The 26,403-nt window shown below is 43.9% G+C and overlaps 1 protein-coding gene across 2 annotated transcripts in view; it reads left to right on the top strand.

Moving 5' to 3' along the window:
• The window catches only part of dlgap3 (discs, large (Drosophila) homolog-associated protein 3), a 229,116-nt gene that overhangs the window by 71,796 nt on the left and 130,917 nt on the right, over positions 1 to 26,403 (top strand). Inside the window, exon 2 of one of the 2 annotated variants that reach the window (XM_067426608.1) lies at positions 26,180 to 26,374. The exons of the other annotated variant lie outside the window; for it this stretch is intronic. The gene's annotated coding sequence lies outside the window, so the exon portion shown is untranslated. The remainder of the gene's footprint in view (positions 1 to 26,179; positions 26,375 to 26,403) is intronic. 2 annotated transcript variants of the gene reach the window in all.

Below are 26,403 nucleotides of genomic sequence, written 5' to 3'. Positions count from 1 at the left end.
TGAGCTGGAACTTCATTAAAAATAAAGTTCAAACACACATTCCTAATATTAGGATCCGACGGAAGCTTATGCAGTAACTGTTTTCTTCCACAACCAGGAATCTTCTTTGCAGCTCCATGAGTCTGTGGGCGAGGCTACTGAATTAGACGGGCTGTAGAGGCATTTTGTTGCGTGATGATGTATAGATGCGGCGCATCATCTTTTATAAGAAAGATTCATAAAACTCAAAACAATGAAAACCAGTTAAGTATTTTGGGCATTAGGGTTTGCAGTGTATTTGTTAATTTTTTTGAGTGTGTTTTGTTCAATAAAACACATTTTAAATTCTGTACGTTCCCTGAATTATGTTATGCTATAGGTGCTGGAATCAGTCAGAATCATATGTGCACTGTGCAGATGTGCATTTTTGGTGTAGTTACTCCGACAGATGTTCACTTGATAGCTGCAGTACTGTACTGTGCTGTCAGGGAATCAGATATATGAAATGTGCAATGGTGCATTTGTTTCTTCCTTTCTTGTATCCTCTTTGAATTTTCCTCTGGGAAAATAGAGCTGTTGTCTACCTATGCCTTCCATTTGAACAGGAAAGACATTACATTAGGTTGTTTATTCAATCATAGCAGAGTTGTTATAGTTAACTGAAAATAAAACTAAAACCATAAGAAAAATGTACTAAAAATCAAATCAAATATAAAACTTAACCATAGAGTGCATTAAAATATGTGATCAATGACATTTATTTACTTTACATTCCATAATAAATAAATAAATAAATAAATAAATAAATAAATAAATAAATAAATAAATAAATAAATAAATAAATAAATAAATAAATGAGAGGGCATCATAAATAAATGACAGAGGAGTCATAAATGGCAGGGAAATTTAGTATATTTATTCATACACATTCATGCTTTGTAATATTCATACGATTCACATGCATACATTTGTAACAGTCATGGAGTTCTTTATCAAATGTAGAACCTTCTCAGACAGTATATGATTTCAGATGCAGTAGATGGGTAGAGAAAGGCCACATGAAAGAACAGCGGAAGGAAGACACAAAGGAAGAGGTGTAAAATCTCTGAAAAGATCATTTTCACACTCTGTGAGAAATATGGGGAGTGAAGGTTCAGACTTGAATATATTACATTTTATCTTGTGTAATGCATATATGCATAAGTAAAATAAAGAAATAAATATTCGATATGTTAAAACACTTGTGTATCATAAATTATTATAATAATTCCATTAATAGGACACTTAATTTTTTAAAGAAAACCAATAATTCCAATACGATTAATTATGACCCCCTTTATGCATTTGTGTAGGCGTATTTCCCCCCCCCATGTATTCTAGAGTTTTTAGAATTTAGTTTAACTTTTAATATATTAAAATAACCAAAACTAAAATAAAAACTATATATGCATATAACAATCTTAAAACTAAAATGTAAATTAAAATCGAAAATTTAATTCAAAACATTACACTAAAACAACACACCCTAATCATCCATGTTTTTAAAAGTGCATTTCTTATTGTAAGGTGGAGCAAACTTTTGAATATGAATCCAAGAAGGTGGTCACTGGTCAGTGGACAGTTGGGCTCAGATACAGTGATTTTGTCTGGAACCTCTGCAAGTGTTTGGCCATGTCGATTGGTGTCCCTGTGGTGTTTGTGAGGTCATGCATGACCGTGGGGAAGCTCATCCAGATTCAGTGTGCTGATCCGGGGAGCTAAAGATGAGGAGGCTGTGGAGCACATCAGCAAGCCCTCACACACACAGAATAAACACACTTCATCCTCCATGCTGCTCCTCAGCTGCTGTTTCATACAGCACTGGGACCGCTCTTATTTCTTCTTCTGCATTATGTTCAGCGTCACGTAGGTCTGCTATCTCGTTTTGTACATGCTAACTCGGTGTTCCCATTCTTTATTCCTTTTCATCATCTCTTCTGGTGTTAAAGGGGCAGTTCACACAAAAAAATGATCAATTCTGGCACATTTTACTCACCATAGGTCTGTCTGTCTGTCTGTCTGTCTGTCTGTCTGTCTGTCTGTCTGTCTGTCTGTCGTTGCATCATTCTGTCTAATATTCTATTTTTCTCTCTGTCCTTTTATCTGTCTGCATGTCATTCTATCGTTCTATCTGTTGGTCTGTCTGATCTACCTATCCCTTCATTTCATTCTGTCCTGCAGTCTTTCCATTGGTGCACTCTGCAGTGAGCTGAATCAGTAATTCAGACAGAACACTTCTATTAGAAAAAAAAAAAACCCGGAAATATCAGCCTTTGGCTTTTGTTTCAAATTTAGGGCCATCTGTGGTTTCTAATATCAGTGTAATTGTTCTGTACTTACAGTATGCATGTGTTGCCCTCCTCTGTGTTTATGATGCGGTATTTATTTCTGTCAGTTGGTTGTGTGTGCGTGCGTGCGCGTGCTTGTGTGCGCGTGCGTGTGTGCGTGTGCGTGTGTGTGTGTGTGTGGTTGTACGGGTTATCTGGATCTGAGTCCACTCTAATTGGATATGTGAAAGAGATGAGCACTATTATGTCATAATCATGGTTAGTTGTGCACTGTTATTTTCACATCCCACTGCACTCTCTCTTAACACACACACACACACACACACACACACACACACACACACACACACACACACACACACACACACACACACACACACACACACACACACACACACACACACACACACACACACACACACACACAAACCAGCTGATTCTTTATCATTTAATTTATGTAACATTTTTATAAAATAAACTATTTTTATATGCACTATAATACTTTAAAATGCTTTAAAATATTGTTTTTATTAATTATTTTTGTTGATACTTTTCATTACTGAATGAAATATGTTTTTTATATGACCACATAATTAAATAGATTGGCTTTTGGAGCAGTCTTCGTTTTGGAAATGCGCCCATGACGCCTTAAAATATTGCCTCACCAGTTTTTGGAACAGAGCATCTGTTTCTCTCTCTTTTTTCTCTGACTCCTCTTGTGAGAAGCTGAGGTTACTGCACAGTAGTTGTGAGGATTAGACTCTCTGAGATACATCAAGGATTGAAAACATTAGAGGAGTTTGATTAATTCAATTCTTTTTTCTCTTTTTTTCTTTTGCTTCTGCCATCTGGAGCAAGGATAGTGTTGCAGATTTGTACTCACTACAAACAACTGTGAGTGTTATACTAACTGAAGTGCTGAGGCAAACCAAAGCCTATATGAATTTATCCCTTATTTGATATAGGTCATAATCCGTCAACTTTATCTTTAACTTTAACTTTCTATCTTTACGTTTCATTAAAGGTGCACTATGTAGTATTTTTGCAGTAAAATAACCTAAAATCCATTAGGAAAATCCAAAATCCTATAGGCCAGTGTTATATATTTTGTTCAGTTGAGTACTTACAATATCCCAAATGTTTACAACTATTTGTAAATTGTGAATTAATTTTAACCAAGGACCCATAACGTTTCAGCATAGCGTTTGAGGGAATCGCCTGTCAATTGCATCATATCTGCGTTACCCTCAGTTTTATTTGGCAAAGCACTTTTTTCTTAGCAGTGTAAACATGTCACAGCAGCGCCGAGTGAACACACAGAGTAACGTCATAACATCATTTTAAACATATTTAAATGTATCTAATATGATAAACAGAGCTGCTTTACCTTATAATCATGACCGGAAAAGCGGAAATAGTGTGTGCGCCCGATGACTGTCCCGTCCCATCATAATAAAAGCCCTGGTGTGTTTGTGTAAAAATCGCTCCATGCTCAGCTCCACAACACTCTGTCCTGCTCTGCTTCATACTACAGTAACGTTAATAACCGCATCCATCAACATGATTTCTGCCCGTGTCCTATTTTCCACCGGCTGTGAGGTGAAGACCACATGTCGAGATACTGCGCTCAAACTTTGCGTCATCAAACTACACCTTTGTTTTGAATAGACGCCCTCTAGTGGAATGTTGCATAGTGCACCTTTAACTATACTGCTAAAAAGATTAAGGTCTTTTAACTTTTTAACGCATACTTCAGGTCTTCAGTGACCCGAGACGTCATTCACCACCACTCTCCTTATTAATTTTTAAAAGTTAGACACTTTTTAATATTCCATAAGCAAGTCATTATAAACTAATTTTAAAAGAATGACCATTCATAATTTGTAAGTAAATCGTAAATTGTAAAAAAAAAAAAAAACTCTAAATCGTATATTTAAGGTACTAATACGCACTCCTACAGTACTGATATGTACATTTTAAGGTACTATGTCGTCCCATTTAGGGGTTAGTAAGGTACAAATATGTGCCTTTCACTTTTGTACCTTAGGCTAACACCCCAGTGACCAAACCCTCAAACCAAAACCAAACCCTTCCGAGCTCCAAAAGGTAATAAAATATGCTTTATTTGATTCTTCTTTAATTGTTTATCTAATACAGAAGGGTTTTATATTATTGTTGCAGGTGGAGATCGATCCATGTTAGACATCCGGGTCTTTAAAGACCTGATTATGTAATAAGGATTGGCAAAACAGTAATGCATTTAAAAAGTTTCTATTCATCAAATTTAATAAAAATTTAATTTTTCTTCTTGAGCACCAAATCAGCATATTAGAATGATGTACAACATGTAAAAATATGCATATTTCATACCATTACTGTTTTTACTGTACATTTTATTAAATAAATGCAGCCATGGTGAGCATAAGATATTTTTTTCTAAGACAATAAATCTTACAGCCTTTAAACTTTTGAACAGTATATAAATGAGTTTAACAACTTCTATCAACTTCTGTTTCTTTTTCACTTTTGTTGTTCTTTTTTTCTTCTTCACATGGTCACAAACACGTGCCTGGGTTCAAACCTGGGTGCATGTTTGCTTATAGTTCCTTTGAGAACTGCAGCTGAAATCTAAACAGAATTATGTATTCCCCTTTGGGTTCTCAAAGCATTACATGCATGAGTTCCAGTCTATATCGGCAGTGACAGATGCAGGCGAAGTAATTTGCGGCAGTGCACATAGTGGAAAGTGAGAGGGAGTGAGAAAAACTCAAAACATGTGATTGATCTGTTCATATTTTCAAAATCATTCATTTTTGACATTACTGCAAAACCTCTCAAATAAAAATTAATCAAGCTGCACATTTCACTGAGCTTGTTTAGTGAGATATGTTAAGCCTAAAGTATGATAAAACTTCTACCCAACCTGGTATAATTTTGTACTAATCAAGATGCAGTCTTATTATCATAATAGCTCTAGATTTTATTTTAAAATGCAAAAACTGAAGAAGGGCGATGCACGCATTTAGAAAACAGCCTTGCTATAAAAACACACCTGAGTACCAAATGGGAACAGACTGTGTTCTTACTTTCCACAAAATGAGGCGGAAACAGCATTACGCCTCATGTACTAACTGCAAATGTGTTTTAGGGACACATAATTTCCCCATTTTGCAAACCATCAAAACTAATTTCAGCTGAAATCTAAATCCAAACCATTATAACTGTTAGATTCGACCTAACAACGACGTACAATCTTTCCTGTCATTCAGGATAAATGATTTGAAAATCACTTTAACAGTGATTTAAAGAGAAACATGAAACTATTGTCACCATACACTCACCATCATGTCATTTCAAACCAGTATGACTTTATTTCTTTCTTAGAACACAAAAGATGATACTTTAAAAACGATTTAAGGGTATTTCCTTGAAAGTCAGCAGGGTCCAGCATTGTTCAATTCAATGCTGTATGACATATCTTCTTTTCTTATAGGTTTGGAATGGCATAAGGGTGAGTAAATGATTTTTTAAGGAACTATGCCATTAAGTACACCGATCAGGCATACTATCATGACCACTGATAGCTGAAGTGAATAACAATGATTATATTAGGCAGAAAGTAAACATTTTGTCTTCAAAGTTGATGCGTTTGAAGCATGGAAAAATGGCAAGCACAAGGATTTGAGCGAGTTTGACAAGCGCCAGATTGTAAAGGCAAGATGCCTTTACAATCTTCTTTTGTAGATTGCCTTTACAATCTTACAATACAAAGCTTCTCCAAAACTGCAGCTCTTGTGGGGTGTTTCTGGTCTAAAGTGGTCAGTATCTATCAAAAGTGCTCCAAGGATGGAACAGTGGTGAACCGTCTACAGGGTTATTGGCAACTAAGGCTCAATGATGCACGTGGGGAGCGAAGGCTGGACCATGTGGTCCTATCAAACAGACGAGCTACTGAAGCTCAAATATCTCAAGAATTAAATGCTGGGTCTGATAGAGAGGTGTCATAAAACACAGTGTATCGCAGTTTGTTGCATATGGGGCTGTATAGCTGCAGACCAGTCAGGGTGCCCCCACTGACTCATGTCTACCGCCGAAAGCACCAACATCAGAACTGGACCATGGAGCAATGGAAGAAGGTGGTTTTCTTTTACATCACATGGATGGCCAGGTGCTTGTGTGTCGCTTACCTGAGGAACACATCGCACCAGGATGCACTATGGGAAGAAGGAAAGCTGGTGGAGGCAATGTAATGCTTTGGGCAATGTTCTGCTGGGAAACCTTGAGTCCTACCATCCATGTGGATGTTACTTTGACATGTACCTCCTACTGTACCTAACCATTGTTGCAGACCATGTACACACTTCCATGAAATAATATTCCCTGATGGCTGTGGCCTCTTTCAGCAGGATAATGTGCCCTGCTACAGAGCAAATATGTGCCCTGCTACAGAGCAAATATGGTTCAGGAATGTTTTGAGGAGCACAACAATGACATTGAGGTGCTGAATTGGCCTCCAAAATTCCCGTTTACAATCCAATCGAACATCTGTGGGATGACCCATTGAGGCCCCACCTCACAACTTACAGGACTTAAAGGATTTGCTGCTAACATCTTGCTGCCAGATACCACAGCACACATTCAGGGGTCTAGTGGAGTCCATGTCTTGATGGGCCAGGGCTGTTTTGGCAGAAAAATTGGGACCAAGACAATATTAGGAATAATTAGGTCATATTAGGTCATAATTGTATGCCTGGTTGGTGTATGTTTGTTAACAAATACATTGGCAACGTATAGAATAAGACAAAATTAAAGAGAAGAAACAAGGACATCAATTCTCTGTTTACACATGCACTGTATTTCTTCTACTTTCAGTCTATTCTCATTTTGGATTTGCCCGTGTGTGTGCACGCTCCGTGACATGTGGTGGTATTTCTCTCCAGTCACGTTCACTTGGCACACTCTGTGATTTATTAAATGTACAGTGGGGTCTTATTGAATTAGCCGGGCTCATTTAGAACTACTTTGCCATGTGCATTTGTGACTCTGGAATCACTCAGCTTTTCAATTCACCATCACTCATATGTGATTAAACCCTAATAACAGTTCTTATTTGAAATAAGGCTGAACTCTGAGAACAAAATGAACATTGGTTAAGCTTTCACTGTGCAGCTTGTTCCTCTTTGTTTTACAGACTGTCAACCATTTCCCTAAGAAATAGTTTGATCCAGAACAAGGCGGTTAAGCAAGAGCACTCCCCCTCAGCATTGATTTGGCTAAGTGATCATTTATATCAATTTGTCAAGGCTTTGTCTTGTTTGTTGCAGGAGGCAGACTAAAGTGACTAAACAGTTCAGGGACAGCAGTATTATTGTTGTACTCGGTATACGTATCAGTATCAGCCCTGAAGCTTAGCTCTTAACCAAATCCTCTTATCGAAAATAACATTTAGGGTTCAGCTGCACGTTATTGTATTAAAGATTTACACATGACCAGCAGCAACTGAAATGTTGACTGTGTACTCGTAATCAGTGAAATAGCATTAAAATCTGAGCATGGATTGATTTTGTATTGGAACCTTTCTTAAAGGGTTAGTTCACCCAAAAATGAAAATTATTCCATTAATTACTCAATCTCATGTCGTTGGACACCTGTAACACCGTCGTTCATCTTCGGAACACAAATGAAGATATTTTTGTTAAAAGCTGATGGCTGAGAAAGGCTTCAGAAAGGCCGCCATTGGCATTCAGTACATTCCCACTGACCCAATCACAAGACCCATAAAAGTCACTAAAGACGTCGTTACAAAGTCCATCTCACTACAGTGGCCTTTCTGAAGCCTTTCTCAGCTATCAGCTTTCAACAAAAATATCTTAATTTGTGTTCCGAAGATGAACAAAGGTGTTACGGGTGTCCAATGACATTAGGGTGAGTAATTAATAAAATAATTTTCATTTTTTGGATGAACTAACCCTTTAAAGGAGTCCTATTATGCTTTTTCACTTTTTCAACTTTAGGTAGTGTGTAATGTTGCTGTTTGAGCATTACAAAAGATCTGCAAGGTTACAAAACGTCTCGGTTACGTATGTAACCCTCGTTCCCTGAAGGAGGGAACGGAGACGTACGTCAGAACTGAACCGACGAATGGGATCTTACTTTAGAGACCAATCCTACTTCGAGCATCTAACAACGAGCCAATGAAATTTGGCATGCGATCACGCATTCCACGCTCCGCCCCGCAGCGCGGGTATAAATAGGAAGTGGAATGGTAGATCAGCGCTTTTCCTACTGAGGAGCCGAAAGGTGACCGGACTCCCAGCGGAAGCACAGCATCTGGCGACGGGACGTACGTCTCCGTTCCCTCCTTCAGGGAACAAGGGTTACATACGTAACCGAGACGTTCCCTTTCAGTCGGTCACGTTCGACGTACGTCAGAACTGAACCGACGAATGGGATCCCTATGGAAAACGCCAGGATGCTGGCCCTTCCAGCGTCCTGCTTGAGCGCACTGCACCGTCTAGTATGGTACGGAAGTCAGGGCTCCAAGCAGGGAGTACAGTCACTGCTGTTTCTGCAAGACCCACTCAGAATGACTATTGGATAACGCTGGGAAAGCGTGCCTACCTCGTTCTTGAGAGAGAGGGTACGCTGCGGGGCCACGTCCTTCAGGGAAGGAGAGGTGGCAGAATACACATAAGGACTAACCTGGCAGGGTAGTGCAACATATGGCAGTCTCTGGGGTGGTTCCAGCCTGATTGAAGGGGGGAAAGAACACGCCCAGAGACGACAGAGCGGGCTCTGTCGAGGGAAAGACACGGGGCTAGCCCGAAGGGTAGCTGATACCGTGGAAGAATACACATATGGGGTTGCCGTGAGGGAACCGCTACATATGGAACCCAGCCTACAGCCACGTTTCACAAGCATACGGGTGCAGGCCTGGCGTCAGACGGTCCGCAACGTCTGACACCGGAGGGGTGACGGAGGAGCTCGACAGGGTTAGCCGGTTTCCCGGGGAACACAACTGGAGACAATAGACGCACGTATCCGGCCCAGAGGGCGGGAGTGGCGTTTCGCAAGCCGACACTTAGAACGGGCACTTAGCGCTCCTGGCCACTGGGGGCGAGGATGCGGGAAGATACCGGCTCTACACGTAAGCTATAGAATCTAGCAAACGTGTTAGGTGTCGCCCAGCCCGCAGCTCTACATATGTCTGTCAGCGAGGCGCCTTGCGCCAGCGCCCAGGAAGAAGCAACACTCCGAGTGGAGTGAGCTCTTACACTGAACGGGCAAGGCACGTCTTGGGACTGGTAGGCCAAGACTATAGCATCCACTATCCAGTGGGCTAACCTCTGCTTGGAGACAGCCTTTCCCTTCTGCTGGCCTCCGTAACAGACGAAGAGTTGCTCTGAGGTCCGAAGGCTTTGGGTCCGGTCAACGTAAGCGCGAAGAGCGCGGACCGGACACAGCAAAGCCAGGGCTGGGTCTGCCTCCTCCGAAGGCAGCGCTTGCAGGTTCACCACCTGATCCCGGAAGGGAGTGGTAGGAACCTTGGGCACATATCCGGGCCGGGGTCTCAGGACGACGTGAGAGTTACCTGGCCCGAACTCTAGGCACGATTCGTTGACCGAAAGTGCATGCAGGTCCCCTACCCTCTTGATCGAGGCCAATGCCGTCAGGAGCACTGTCTTCATTGACAAGATTTTCAACTCACAAGACGCCAAGGGCTCGAAGGGAGGGCTCTGAAGTGCTCGGAGCACTAGAGCTAAGTCCCAAGAGGGTATCGAGGATGGACGAGGAGGATTTAGTCTCCTCGCACCTCTGAGGAACCTGACGATTAGGTCGTGCTTCCCCACGGACTTACCTTCTACTACATCATGGTACGCTGCTATTGCTGCAGCATATACCTTGAGGGTGGAGGGAGACAGCCTTCTCTCCAACCCATCTTGCAGGAAGGAAAGCACGACACTGATCGAACACCTTCGGGGGTCTTCCCGGCGGGAAGCGCACCACTCAACGAACAGGTTCCACTTCAGAGCATAGAGGCGCCTCGTAGAGGGGGCTCTAGCTGAAGCGATGGTATCTACGACAGCTTGTGGTAGTCCATCTAGAACCTCCGCGTCCCGTCCAGGGACCAGACATGAAGATTCCAGAGGTCTGGACGCGGGTGCCATAGCGTGCCCCGTCCCTGAGAAAGAAGGTCCTTCCTCAGGGGAATCGGCCAAGGAGGGGCTGTCGCGAGGAGTGTGAGTTCTGGGAACCAGGTCCGGTTGGGCCAATACGGCGCAACTAACAAGACCTGCTCCTCGTCCTCCCTGACCTTGCACAGAGTCTGTGCAAGAAGGCTCACTGGGGGAAACGCATACTTGCGTAGGTCCCGGGGCCAGCTGTGCGCCAGTGCATCTGTGCCGAGGGTACCCCCGGTCAGGGAATAGTACCACTGGCAATGGGTCGAGTCCGGAGAGGCAAACAGGTCGACCTGTGCGGCTCCGAACTGGTCCCATATCAGCTGGACCGCCTGGGGGTGGAGTCGCCACTCTCCCGGAGGTGTCGGCTGACGAGAGAGCTCGTCGGCTGTCTGGTTCAGCACACCAGGGACATGAATGGCCCGAAGCGACCTCAGCTGCTTCTGACTCCACAGGAGGAGGTGGCGGGCGAGTTGGAGCAGACGACGGGAGCGTAGACCACCCTGACGGTTGATGTACGCAACGGCCGTGGTGCTGTCCGTACGGACCAGTACATGCTTGCCACGCAGCGGCCCCTTGAGGCGGCGGAGTGCCAGATGTACTGCCAGTAACTCGAGGCAATTGATATGCCAATGCAATTGCGGCCCCGTCCACAGACCAGCAACTGCATGCCCGTTGTACGTGGCCCCCCAGCCCGTGGTGGAGGCATCCGTGAATAGCACAGCATGCCTGGACACTTGTTCTAGGGGCACCCCGGCCCGGAGAAACGAAGTGCTGGACCACGGGCTGAAGGTTTGGCGGCAGTAAGGAGTCACTGGGACCCGGTACTGACCGCTCTGCCACGCCCACCTCGGGACTCGGCCATTGAGCCAGCGTTGAAGCGGTCTCATATGAAGCAATCCGAGCGGCGTGACCGCGGCTGCAGATGCCATATGCCCCAGGAGCCTCTGAAAGAATTTCAGTGGGACCGCTGTCCTGCTCTTGAACATATTCAAGCAGTTCAACACCGACTGGACTCGCTCCTCGGTGAGGCGCGCCGTCCGGTTGACCGAGTCCAGCTCCATACCGAGATAAGAGATCCTCTGTGTGGGACAGAGTTTGCTCTTCTCTCGGTTGACCCGAAGGCCCAACTGGCTGAGGTGACTGAGCACCAGGTCCCTGTGTTCGCACAACTGGTCCTTCGACTGGGCTAGGATCAGCCAATCGTCGAGGTAGTTGAGAATCCGAACGCCGCGTTCTCTGAGTGGAACAATGGCTGCCTCCGCGACCTTCGTAAAGACGCGGGGCGACAGGGACAGCCCGAAGGGCAGGACCTTGTACTGATATGCTTTCCCCTCGAACGCAAAGCGTAGGAACGGTCTGTGTCGAGGGAGAATAGACACATGGAAGTACGCGTCCTTCAGGTCGATCGCTGCAAACCAATCCTGGGGACGGATGCATTGGAAAATGCGTTTCTGCGTCAACATCCTGAACGGGAGCTTGTGCAGGGCCCGATTCAGAACTCGCAGGTCCAGGATTGGCCGTAACCCACCCCCTTTCTTGGGCACAATGAAGTAGGGGCTGTAAAACCCCGTCTTCATATCGGCTGGAGGAACCGGCTCGATCGCGTCCTTCGCCAGTAGGACCTCGATCTCTGACCGCAAGACTTGAGCATCGCTGCTTCGCACGGAGGTGAAGAGGATGCCCTTGTACTTGGGTGGCCGGCGTGCGAACTGAATCGCGTAGCCGAGTCTGATGGTACGGATGAGCCAGCGAGACGGCCTGGGGAGACCTAGCCAGGCCCCCAGAGACCGTACAAGCGGGACCAACGGCACCACAGACGTGCCCGGGGTGGGGCAGCGAAGCGGAGTACTCTGGCCCGACTCGGGAGGCCCGGAGGCGGCCCGTAGTGTTGCCTGAGCACTCCTGGTTTGGACAGAGAGTGGGTGAGAAGGCCCGGGGGCGTCCTCGGAGCCCACTCTGCTGTCCACTGCCCGGAGGCAGGGAAGTGAAGCACTCAGCTCCGACCCGGAAGGCCCGTGGGCGGCCCGGAGTGTTGACTGAGTGCTCACAAGAGAGGCAGTGTGTGGGTGAGAAGGCCCGGGGGCGTCCTCGAGGCCCACACAGCTGCCCCCTGGCGACGGGAGGGTAGGAAAGGAGTGACAAGGCCCGTGGGCGTCGCACACTGCCAACCTGACCCTCTTGGGGCCCAGAGAGAGAGGAAATTGCTCTTTTGGTAAAAATGTGGGTACCGCTGGACTCCGGAGAGCCAGCGGCAGAGATGTTGTGACCAGTGTTGCCCCCCCGGTCCTCCTCCGGGGGGGTGGGAGGGATGCGGACATCATCTCCCTCAGAGCAGCTCCTCTTCTCCCTGGGCTGCCCGTCTCAGGGCCGCTTCCCCTTACGCTTGCCGGCAGGTTTGGCGGGCCCTTGGACGGGTTGGGCGGCCCCCTTGCGTCCGGCGCCCTGCTTCGCGGGTGGAGGCTGCTGCTTGGGCTTGGCAGGGGCGGAGGCGGACGCTGGAGGACGCCCTCGGCGACGAGCAGACTGGGGGGCTGCCCCGGGCGGCTGGGTGGAGGCAGCAGCGGGCCGCCGGGGCAGGATGTTTTTGATGGCCTCCGTCTGCTTCTTGGCCACCGAGAACTGCTGGGCAAAGTCCTCGATGGCGTCGCCGAAGAGGCCGGCCTGACAGACAGGGGCGTTTAGAAACCGAACCTTGTCCGAGTCCCGCATGTCTGTCAGGTTCAGCCACAGGTGGCGTTCCTGGACCACCAAGGTGGACATCGCCCGACCCAGGGAGCGGGCCGTGACTTTCGTCGCCCGGAGGGCGAGGTCCGTCGCGGCTCGCAGTTCCTGCATAACTGCCTGGTCGGAACCACCCTCGTGCAGTTCCATGAGCGCTTTGGCCTGGTGGACCTGCAGGAGCGCCATGGCATGCAAAGCTGATGCAGCTTCTCCGCAGGCTGTGTAAGCCTTGCCCGTCAAGCCGGACGAGAACTTACACGCCCGGGAGGGGAGACGCGGGGCGTGCCTCCAGTCCGCAGCGGTCTTAGGACACAGGTGCATCGCAACCGACCGCTCGACTGGAGGGATCCCCTCGTAGCCCTTAGCTGCACCACCATCGAGAGTGGTGAGGATGGAGGAGTCAGTCGATCGCTGGCGTACGCTATACGGCGCTACCCAGGACTTCGTGAGCTCCTGATGCACTTCCGGGAAGAAAGGCACCGGGGCGGGACGCTGAGAACCAGCGCGACCCGTCCCGAGAAACCAATCATCCAGCCGCGAAGGTTCGGGACGTGGTGGAGGGTTCCACTCAAGCCCGACACTTGCGGCGGCCCGGGCAAGCATAGCCGTAAGTTCCGGGTCAGACTCGGGCAACGCTGTCACACCCGAAGGGGGCAACGCAGCCGAGTCTTCATCCTCGGAACCCATTAGCTCATCCCCCGATGCAGCAACCGACATCTGGTCCTCCGCCGGAGCCCCAAAAGAGACGACTGGCGCTCCACGTGGGAGGTCAGCGCGCCCTTCCGGAAGCTCCACCGGTACAGTGGAGGGGGGAGGGGCCCGAGGAGCCGTGAGACCCGTCGGGTTTACCCTGACCGACACCCTCAGGTCCCCACCAAGGTCATCAGCCAAAGTAGTAGCCCTCTGCTTTGCAGCTGGAGGACCACTAGATCGGGGGATGGACGATGGTGTTCCACCTCTTCTGAGGTACTGGAGACGGGACCGCAACACTGCAATGGACATATTCCCGCAATGGGAACATGTCTCATCCACGAACGCAGCCTCAGCGTGCTGTGCGCCCAGACACGAGAGACAACGAACGTGTCCGTCAAGCGGGGACAGAAATCGACCGCACCCAGAAACACACGGCTTGAATGACATCTTGAAAAAGACGCAGGGTCAAACCGTGTTGCTCTTTTGTGAATGGAAGTTTTGCTCTTTTAGTGCTGAAGCACTCAGGGAGATGACCGCGGCTCCACGCAGTTCGATAGTGCAAGCCTGCGTGAGCTCTCAGTGATATGTATGTGTGAGCGCCCAGCGAACCAACTGTAATGTGTGTGTGTAAGGAAACGCTCAGCGAACCAAAGCTCTTTGTACACTCTATCACTGAAGTGACGGTCTCTCGCTGACGCGCCGTATCACCCGCACTGGCAAACTCTTTCACAGGATATTCACGACTCGTAGTCAGAAAGCTCTTCGTAGAAACAGCAATGAAGACTGTTCGGCTCCGAAGTAGAAAGCGCTGATCTACCATTCCACTTCCTATTTATACCCGCGCTGCGGGGCGGAGCGTGGAATGCGTGATCGCATGCCAAATTTCATTGGCTCGTTGTTAGATGCTCGAAGTAGGATTGGTCTCTAAAGTAAGATCCCATTCGTCGGTTCAGTTCTGACGTACGTCGAACGTGACCGACTGAAAGGGAACTCAAGTCCACTCCCACATGTTTTTTTCTGGGCTTTATAAAGTCACAATGTTACTCATTTAAAGGGGTACTTCAGCGCTGGGAAGATGAATCTACATTTAAACTGGGTCATCAATGCAGTAGAAATGTGAAATTGTTTTTGAATTTGGTGTCTTCTAGACTGAGAAAAGACAGAAAATGTATTTTTGTCCCATGGGGATGAAAGACTACAATTCCCAGAATGCTTCGCTGCCCTGTGAGGCCATTCCCAACACCACCAACTTCATTACTGTGACTGAGTTAGAGAAGACACTACAATTAAAAACTGAACGTGTCTGTTCAATATAATGAGTGAGTCACCGCGCGAGTATCACAGCCCTGAGCACTAACTGCAGGAGTGATGAGAGCTGAGGTAATCGCGACTACATTCGCGGCATACATTCACAACGCGAGTTCAGTCTGGCACGTGTTTCAGTTCATGCCTTTGCAAGCTTAACTTTCATAGAAATTCATTTGAGAAGTTAAAAGACTTACATTGCTCACCATAGCTCCGTTTAAATGATCCTGTCTGCAAGCTGAGCTCTCTCTGCCAGCTGAGTGTAATCTTCCCATCCCCCATGCGCAGATTCAAAACATGCGGTAATGGCTCCCTCTGCTGGCTGTAGTCTTTAGCCTCTGGGCAAACATTCCTCCTATGATGCAAAAATCGTCATTTTGCATCATAGGAGGAATTTTTCCAGAAATAAAATGCATAAATCTCTTGTCTCAGGGAGATATGAGGGGGAAAAGCACAATAATTTGAATATTCTCCAGGGTTTCTACTGATACAAAGCCATATGCTAATCGCTGAAGTAACCCTTTAACTAATAGCCTCCCACAGAATACAAATTTCGCCTTCTTTTAGCCCAGACGTCTGTGTTTGGACAGCTATTAGGCATCTTTTAACAACACAAAATTGCCTGCTGGGTTTGTTTGACCTTCCTAAGGCTGACATACTTCATGCTTAGAGTAGTTAAAATTTAATTTATACACTGTTCCTAAACATTATAACCTCAGCATTTATCTGTGTGGAGCACATTTTATGGAGAACAGCTTCCAGAAATGTATAAAAGCACAAAAGCTTCTCCTGAAATGGAGTTGAGATTGTCAAGACAATCCGTTGTTTTGTGGATCAATATTGTAAGCATGTCTTATTATTTGCAGTTCTGTTTTCTAACAGTTCCAATTATTTATGTTGTTGCTACGATGTAAACAAAGAGCAAAGCTGTTCTGGACGATTCTCTTGTTTGTTAACATTCTTAAGTCTGAATCAGGCTTGAATTGGTTTGAAATTGATGGCATCCTCAATATTTACATCTAAGCAGATGAAACGCAAAGTAAAACTGAAAGTAAGGGGCATAAACACATGATACCAATCGCAACGCAAGATAACAAAAAGGTGGCCCAATAGAGAGTTTGGTTTTAAAGGCTTCTTAGCACCCCCTTGGGGAACACCCCGTTGTTTCAGATAGGGAACCATTATTTGCCGACAACATTTACCGCACAATGGCATTATCATGTAATCTCAATGTCTTGAACATAACAGAAAAATCTTATATAGTTTCATGCAGGCTTTGAGCATGTGTTGAGGCTCATGCTTGAGGCTCTCCATTACAGAAAGTAAGCCAAGCCCATTTTTCCCCATTACATGAGCATGTGATCTATGAAATAAAATAAAAGAAGATGATTCTAGATCAGGCCTCTATTTCTGAGATGTCGCATAAAAATAATCTGTGATTTATTGCTACATCATGAGTTTAGTTCTGGTTTGGAATGAGAGGGTTGACATCCGCATATTCTCAGCATAGTTCGCTATGTCTGCCTCCTCACAGCTATAGCAAAGATAATATCAAGATGGGGTGGGATTATAGGATAGGTCATATTGGATTGATGGAGTGTCATAAACGGGACCTCAGTCAATACCACAGGCTTTCTGAGTGCCATATCACATGGATCAATTTGCTTTATTCCATTTGAGGGGGAGAAAAGTAGGGTAGACACAGCCATGACTTCACTCTCTCCTGAGAATATATGTTATATGTTGAAATGAAAAGCAAAAGAGAATTAATAACCACCCCAGCCAGCAAAGTCCACATCTCTTAGTATAGACTCAATAATTCAATTTACAGCAATGAAATGTTCATGTTTATTACAATGCACTTAAATTCATTGAAGTTCATGCATCTATTTTCATGTTGATTAAAAAAAAAAGTCTACTGACAATGTCTGACATGAACAGCATTTCAACAATTACAAATAGCCTATTAAAATACAAATATTACTTCTACATCACAATTCTTAAGTTTATTTGAAGCTGGTTGGGCATTGAATGGAGTGTGTAGGGTGCTAGTAACATGTCAAACGGGTCTGTTTATGTTCGATGGTTTATGGAAGCAGGTCCAAGCAGGTTTTGGAGGTGTGAGACCCAGGCGATCAGCGCTCAACCCCGACGAGAGCAGCCTTAACTCGGCTAGTCCTTCTGACGACTGCCTGGCAGAAGCCCCTTCCATGACGCGAATTTACGTCTGTTGTGTAGTGAATGTCACATGTGAATGAAGCGAATGGATTCAAAATGTTCACGCGTCCAACTTCGAAATGTTCCGCGATTTATTTGCGTGATTCACGTCCAGTGTGAACGCAGCATAACTGTTATGTGTGCTAAACCGGAAGTGAGATACCCTCTACAGGAAGTATCGAGTGTCATGGCGTTGCCAATAGACTTGCAGGAAAGTCGTGGATAGCAGCTAAAAAACAACAGAATTCCGCGTTGAAATATAAGGTGGATATACCAAATGTGCCGCACAAATCCTGAAAAGTCAAGCCAAAGCATTTCGATTTCCCCTGTTGTCTAGCTACAATATGCGTCTTAAACCCCGCCCTGTCCATATAATCGAATGGGATGTGAGCCAAACTAAAACAATACAGTTACATTTCAAATTATTTTTTTCCAAAGTTAGTCATTTTTGGTAATTCTCATTACACAGACCTATGTTCGTTCTCTCAGTAAGATGGTTTAGATGGTTGTTTGATGCTATAAAAAAACGGGGTGTAATGCCATGATTGACAGCTGTGCTTGAGTCGATTGAGTCTGTTGGAGCGGGAGTATGTGTGGGACCCCTATGGACTCCACCTCAGGATCACTTCTGCACACACTCAGGCTCCGAATGACGTCATCAGCAACGGCCATTACTGGGATATTTTAGCTTAATTTATCTTTACAATGGAAGGAAGCGGAGACCTGCTGTCCATCTTCTTTTCTTTTTTTTTTTTGCACTGGTATATACTCACCCTCATTTTCTTTCTTCTGTGGAGCTGCAGCCATATCACCCTGTAGCCCAAGACTAGTTTCCCGCTGAAGCTAAGCAGGGCTGAGCCTGGTCAGTACCTGGATGGGGGACCAACTGGGAAAACCAGGTAGCTGCTGGTAGAGGTGTTAGTGAGGCCAGCAGGGGGTGCTCCCCCTGTGGTCTGTGTGGGTCCTAACACCCCAGTATAGCGATTATGACACAATACTGTCAAAGAGCACCGTCTTTCGGATGAGACGTTAAACCGAGGTCCTGACTCTCTGTGGTCGTTAAAAATCCCAGGATGTCCTTCGGAAAAAGAGTAGGGGTGTAACCCTGGCATCCTGGCCAAATTTGCCCATTGGCCTCTGTCTTTCATGGCCTCCTAATCATCCCCCTCTCCTTATTGGCTTCATCACTTAGTCTCCTCTCCACCAATCAGCTGATGTGTGGTGAGCATTCTGGCGCAATATGGCTGCCGTCGCATCATCCAGGTGGATGCTGCACATTGGTGGTGGTTGAGGAGATTCCCCCCTTCAATGTAAAGCGCTTTGAGTGCCTTGAAAAGCGCTATATAAATCGAACACTATTATTATTGGTATGAGCTGGATGTGGAGATGTTTAACTGGATCTTCACCCTGCTTTTTTGGTCAAGTTCCAAAAATATCATCCAAATGATTTTCAATATACACAACATTTCTTTCAATTGATTACCAGACATGAAACCAATACCACTGACGTCAAGTCGTGTTTGAATATACTTAAATGCCAATAAGATCATTTTTTTTCTTAAATGAGAATTAGAGATTGGCAAATGAGATTAGATTTTTTTGTATCAGTGAATAATGGCTTAATGGCTTCCCACATAAAACTACTGTATGACTTCAGATGGCTTTGTAATACAGTGCACAAGCTTCTTTTCTTTTTTGAGCTTGACAGCTTGGTCACCATTCATCATGTGGCAAAAAGCATTTGTGTTGCACAAAAGAAATAGTCATACAGGTTTGTAACGACATGAGGGTGTGGAAAATGAGAGATTTTCCTGAGATATTTTCCTCAGCTGTCCATCAAAGCATTAGCCAGGGAAATGTGCTATTAATGAAAATGACTGAAGTAAAAGCACAAAGGGATGTTTAAAGTAAAATACGACGAGATGGAGAGTAAATGCTGATCCTTGTTAACTGCAACGCATCCTTATCATCCGCATGGCTGGCACGCTAAACTAAATGAGGCAGAAGGAAGAAACCCGAGAAGAAGAGCATGCTGTGGTAATACGCTTACAAAGGAGCGAAATAAATGGGGCCCAGTAACAGGCTCAAACTTAACAGCCTGTGGAGAGCAGATGGTCTTTGTGCTTTCGCCTACAGCACTCTGAACTCAAAGAACCGAAGAAGAAAGCAAGAGACAGAAAAAACTCTTAACAATGCTCGCAAAGGGCTGACAGAAACCAAGGTGCAAGGCATGATGCATCACAGATGACAACTATCGTAGGCTTGTGGCAATTCTCTGTCAAAACCCTGTAGAGGCGTAAGAAAAACATGTGAGAGTGGCCATTTGGACGTGTCACAGCTGGTAATTGCACAGAGCTGGTTGAACACTCAAATCGCATGCTTGCCCATTTTGAACTTAGAACCAAATCCGAGGTCTCTCTGGCTTAAGTGCATGTGCTCGAGTGATGATGTTGCAGGGAATCATTTAAAAAAGTGTTTTATAAATTGCCTGGCAACCAGTGATGTTACCAGTTCTATGTGCCATATAGATTTATTTTCTGAACTGCAGTGCATTGACCGAACATGCTGTTGACCACCCTGATTGAAGATAATGAACCAAACCTGTGGAAAAGAGAGAACCACAGGGATCTGGCCATTAATGGGGCCAATGCTGTGACTGTCTTTACCGATTCAGCCTGTCCTTAGGAATGAGCTGTCAAAAAAGTGCTGGAATGAAGATCTACTTGCTGCACACATAGGGCAGGAACTGTGCTCTCAATCATAATATGGAGCTCTTTGTCTCTGGATCTTTGTGCTGCTATTTGTGTCTGCTCTCAGGTGCATGCTAGTCCTATAGCTTCACTCACTTAAACTGTCAAGATCAAGCTCTGTGCTCTTCACCCGTGACGCCTAAATCTAAAAATTCTGGTAATGAGATTGACATTAGAAAGTGTCGCTGTTCATTACATCAGCTGGCAGTGAATTGCTCTGTCTTTTTACTCTGCAGACAACTGAGCCAAACAATACCACAAAGAGTATAGCCCAATCAGATCATAAGTAGATGAGGGAGATACATACCCGTTTACACCAGTATTTTAATTAGTTTCAAACACTTCTGTTCTGATTTCTTTTGAGGAAAACGTCTATGGGTGGGTAAATGTATGGGATTTTTTAGATGTTTTGATCTAATGGACAATAGAAGCTTGCGCAGTTTACATATGAACGTGACCAGAGCAGAGACAATGGAAAAACACATGAGACCATCTTCTTTCATTTCTCCTCAGATAGCCACAAGACCATGCCGAACACGGTGAGTGCATGTTGGAAATCAGGAATGCTTAGAGGACATTGTGCTTGGTATGTTTTTCATCTTCAAACCAATCTTGGGTCTCCAGCCAACAAGTTTAAATCCTGTCTGGCTAGCTCAACCACATGAGTGTCTTCACTACAAAAAGCAATGCTGTTGAATCCGTTTTCGACTTTGGAAGTGGTAGAATGTGGGCAAGCTCAAAACATTTAAACCCTCTTTACACCTGCATTTTGCATTGTCCGCTTGTGATCTGAAGCAAAACATCTCAATACCAGGTGTAAACAGGGCCTATGCACAGGAGAAGATTTAGGTAGATTTAGGAAGATTTAAGTATTAGGAATGGAAGTCCTGCCTTTTAGATAAAATCTGGCTTGTTTGCTCTATAACAGCGCCAGTTTAGTCCAAAAGTGTGCATATTTCGAAAAATATTGGTTTATTGTCATGTATGCATAATATTTTGTCATATAAAATATAATTTCTATTCATTTCTCACTGAATTATGCAATCTGAAGAACGGAGAGAGCTTACAGATCGCTGTCTGTCTATCCTGTCCTGGTTTGCATGAGTTTTAAACTCAGCAAGCGTTTCGCCGGTCTAGATCTGTCAATCATATTACCTGCCCATAATTCTTGCCCTTCTGGATGACGATGTCCTGTACACTTCCTCGTTCTAAGCTCCATGAAAAACAAACCCAAAGAAGCATCTCTACATGTGAAACTAGAAGCTAATAAACACGCGATTACGATAGTATATGATTTGTGTGTGGGTTTGTTTTATACGATTTGGGGTATTTTCATATTATAAAGGATTTTTACATTATAAATGCTTAGCAGGTGTAGCGATTAGCTGCTTTGAAAAGGTAATAACACGTTTTAACAACATTATATGAGCTAATCCACATTATATATTTAATTAATTACATTCAATTTACATAATTTAATTACATTAAATTTAAATCGGAAGTTAATACAAACACTCATTGGTGGTTTAAAGTGAATTTTGAGTAAAAGCATAATATTAATATTTCTCTTAAAAGTTATGTAGCTTGATACTAATTGTAGCTCTAATGCACCTGTTTAGCCAGGAGATATTCTATTTCATCTAATTTGGTTATATAATTTACATTCACAAGGTCTCAAGAATATGCTTTTCTTCAGATATTAGGTGGATTCATTTATAGTGGGATCAAAGTGGTGTAGATGGCCAAGCCATGTATTGCCAGAATAAAGGCTAATAATGGCTTAATAAAAACAAAAGAATGATGATAAAAAAGAAATAATAAAGATTAGGTCTCATACCCAGCAGAGGGATGAAAGGTTTGTCAATGAGAACAATAGAAACGTGAATGGGGCAGTTAGCCACACCAGACATAGACAATAGAGTAGTGGGTTTTTAAAGAGCAGCAGCAACCTTTTCATTTTTGGGTATGTTATTTATGTCCCACTTGCCAAAATGTGGGGTGTGGGAGAAGGGGTACGTTTATTTTAAAAATGTAAATTTTCTGATAAAATTGACAAGTCAAAATCTCATTGTTTCTCTATACATTTCTGACTCACATACTGTATGGAACCGTCAGTTATATTATAGAAATATAATCATCATGTATATTGCATTTGTACTTATAGCGCATTTTTTGTTATATTAAATGGTGAGGATGAATGAGTCAATTAGAGAGACAGAATATGTGAATAGATCCAGGGGTCAGAGGTGAAGATGCATCAGCTCTCATAGATGAAAGGGAAAAGGGCATTAGGACAAAGGTTACAGAACGAGAACAGAGAGACATACATTAACAAATGGAAAACAGAGACTGAAACAACACTGACAGATTAAAGAAAGAAACCGAAGGGATAAATAAGAACAGAATGTGCTTGCAGTGGTAAAGATGGAGTGAGCAGCAGGTGGCCCTCGTATCCCTTTGTCCATTTCTGACTAGCCATGTTTGCAGTCATGCCCCGTGTCAAGTATGATGTTATGTTGGCCAAGGTCTGAGGCCTCTTTTATTCAGGAATGATTGCAGACCTAGTCTTTTGTCATCTCGCCCTATTACTATCTGTCTCCCTCTGTCCCGCACAGCCCCTCAAACAAGCAATTAAAATCGATCCTTTATTCTCCCGAGCTTGCTTTTAGAGATCTGGGGTAGGGAGTCTGCAGGAGTGAATTTCCAGTTTGTGGTGGAATGTTATCACTTTATAGTCTTGCCAAACCACTTTAGACTCATAGACACAATAGTATTTCAGATAAGAACTCCATTTTCCTGGTATCAAAGTACTATGGTGATATTGGTTGCCAATAATACTGTAAAAAAAGTATTTTTTGAAGTTTTAACAGAAAATTCTACTGGTTCTTGATGATCTTTTCTTCAGTCTTTCTACTTCAAAATGTCATGTTTCATTCAAGTTTAATTTGCCGTTTCTTTGTAATGAATTGATATTTATTAGCAATTTCTGAGTACCAAATACATTGGCACTGAATGTTTGTATTCTTACATTTGTGGCCTTGTTACAGCACCACGTTGTTTAAATAGCAAATGCACCCATGAGCGTGCTGGTCTGAACACGAGGTGTGTTCAGGTGCATTGTTGGCACGTTGCTATTTTGAGGCAACTGAAAATTACTGCACCATTGATCATCAAAAACCTTGCGTCATATCTGAGTTACCCCCGGTTTCCAGTTTATTTCTGCAGAAACGATTTACTCTTAGCAGTGTGAATAAGTGTCAGAGCAGCCGCGGAGCGAACGCACAGAGTAACGTCACAACATCATTTAAACACACTTAAATATATCTAATATGATAAACAGAGCATGCGTTACCTCATACTCATGACCAGAAAAGTGATAACCAAAAACTGGCATCCGCGACATAATATTATTAATGTCCCATCATAATAAAAGCCCCTTTGCTCGTGAGCCGTGTGTTGCTTAACAATCACTCCATTGGCCTTGCTCAGCCCCCACAACACTCTGTCCTGCTCCGCTTCATACTGCAGTAACGTAAATAACCGCATCCATGAACATGATTAAACTTTCGCCCTATCCGGTCGGTAAAACTCCGAACACATCTTCCCTTCTTAAGAATGACTTCAGTGCTGTTCTTTGTTCTTTTCTCAGAGAAAAGCTCAACTCCAAGTATTCCAGAGTCACGGTCAAAGCCGATTCGAAAGACAGCCTTTCGCCAGCTTCTGTGTTTACTAGAAGCACGCAAGCGCAACTCTGCCGTCATTATGTTAAGCCCCGCCCACCGACTCTATACTCGATGTGATTGGCCCGACCAGGGTTTGGCTTTTACAGCTCAGACGTGTATTGAGAGTTGCTAGACGACACTCGAGGCAGATTAGATATGGTGCCGCTAGGGTGCGTCTAGATTTCTAGGCTAACATGTCCCAAGATTCTGAGCTCAAACTTGGCGTCATTAAAGGGCGTGTTAGTAATATGCACCTATACGTGCATACACTGTGCAATTTACACACACAAACGTGGAGCGGTACACAAACTTTTTTTAATTTAAAATAAAAGGATTCTCTGGAGAAGCGTTCATTCTTTCCGCTAACAAATTGCGCCATGCAAATAGTGAATCCACCATGGTTCAAGCGCAGTTGGCTTTTAAAGGGAATGAGAGAGGATACTCTGAACCATTTTGGACCAACAGCCATTTTTTTCTGACGTTAAACGAGCAAAAGTGAAATTAGACACACCCCAAGTGTGCCATGCGCTTCAGACCATGCAATAAGATCAATAAAATAGTGCATCTGGTATTTACAAAGTTTAAAGAATACTATGGTTTGGTCGTTAGCTTTTTGCTAAAGTATTTTAAACACGTGATCCATTTTTAAACTAAATTCAGTTAACTCAATAATTACACTTTCAAGGTAAGTAATTGATTAACAGACTAAGTAGACCGCAAAAAAAAAAAAAAAGTATTTTAAGTAAATATATTCATCTAAATTCATCCATTCATTTTCCAAATCTCAAATATCCAATGTAGGGTCATGAGAATGCTTGAGCCATGGCTAGTCCATTGGTAATATAAATTCAATTGATGGAAATAATTAATCACAATATCAGGGGCAAGTATAACTCATGATTATGATTTCTGTCACAATCATGTAGATCTTGAGCAGCAGTAATGGAAAACTGCTGATACAGAGTGATTGGCATTAGTATGCAGAACCGAGAGACAAAAAAGGGGAGAAAGGTCTTTTTTAATTTAAGATTTGTAATTCCTGTTGTTTTTTCAGAGCTCTGCATTTCAAAATGTAAGTTTTATATCTAAGACGAACCAAGTTGAAATCGCTGCTGGTAGCTGAAGATTTCTGTCTGATTTACAGTGCAATCATAATGTGACAAACTAAAATGTTACTGCCATTTATTTCTAATCTCAGCTGTTTTTATTAGTGATATTATTACATTTGTGGTACGAAGGAACTTGCTTTCCATTTGCTCTGGAAGAAATGACTACTAGAGCAAAGGCCGTTCAAAAATAAATAAAGAAAATAAAAATAGAATAAACTATCAAGAAGAGTTCGTCCCCTGTTTCTGAAAGCTGTCGTCCTATGGGTATCTGTGTCTGAGGAACTGAGGCGTTTCCACTGACGTCACTCTATAATGAGACTCCAATGTCTGATCTCCTCTCAAAGTAGCCTCAGATAATCAGGCTGTTTGTAGGCAAATTACAGCACGACAGAGAGCGCTAACAAACACTGCAATAAAAGTGGAGTGCTTTCTCCCAATATTCATCACCATCCCACTCACATAAAGCTGGGTTACTGTCTGCCACCCATAGCAGTCATGAATGAATGCCTGTATGGGTGATATCTGTCTGTCTGTCATTTTCTCTAACGTTCTAACTGTCTGTCTGTCGTTCTAGCTGAATGTATGATGTTCTAACTTTTTCTTTTAGAACTTGTTTTTTCTAACTTTTTGTCTGACACTATCTATCTATCTATCTATCTATCTATCTATCTATCTATCTATCTATCTATCTATCTATCTATCTATCTATCTATCTATCTATCTATCTATCTATCTATCTATCTATCTATCTATCTATCTATCTGTCTGTCTGTCTGTCTGTCTGTCTGTCTGTCTGTCTGTCTGTCTGTCTGTCTGTCTGTCTGTCTGTCTGTCTGTCTGTCTGTCTGTCTGTCTGTCTGTCTGTCTGTCTGTCTGTCTGTCTGTCTGTGTAACATTCTAGATCTGTATCCATCCATCCATCCATCCATCCATTTTAGAACTACAGAGCATTAGTGTGAATCTGTTTTTCTGTATATGGCTGCATGCCTCTTCTTGGAAATCCATATAAATCTAAGTTACCTAATTATGGTGGAATCCAACGAGCTCTATAATAACATTTCTACATCCCTGCTAGTCACATGAGCATGTCTTATTAAATTTAGCAGACTTCTACATCTCTCATTTCTGCATTCTTTGTCTGAGTCTGAAACATGTTTTCCCATCTGCCTAAAGGTGAGGAGTTGGGCTGTGGCTGACTGCAGGTGTGTTAAAGCGAAAGGTGTTGTGCCTCTGCGCTTCGCATGCTCATGTGGGCACGACAGCAGGCAACGTTGATCACACAGCTGTGCCTGCCTGTTCCATCAGCCATCACTTTAAGCAGAGTGTCCCCATTCTGCCTCTGCCTCATCTATCAACACACACTATTCGGTAAGAGAAAAAAAAGGCCTTTCATTATT

This window comes from Pseudorasbora parva, chromosome 19 (genome assembly GCF_024679245.1).
Source record: "Pseudorasbora parva isolate DD20220531a chromosome 19, ASM2467924v1, whole genome shotgun sequence".
Classification (NCBI taxonomy): Eukaryota; Metazoa; Chordata; class Actinopteri; order Cypriniformes; family Gobionidae; genus Pseudorasbora; species Pseudorasbora parva.
Note: the sequence above shows the minus strand (reverse complement) of the source record. Positions and strands in the feature narration are given on the sequence as shown.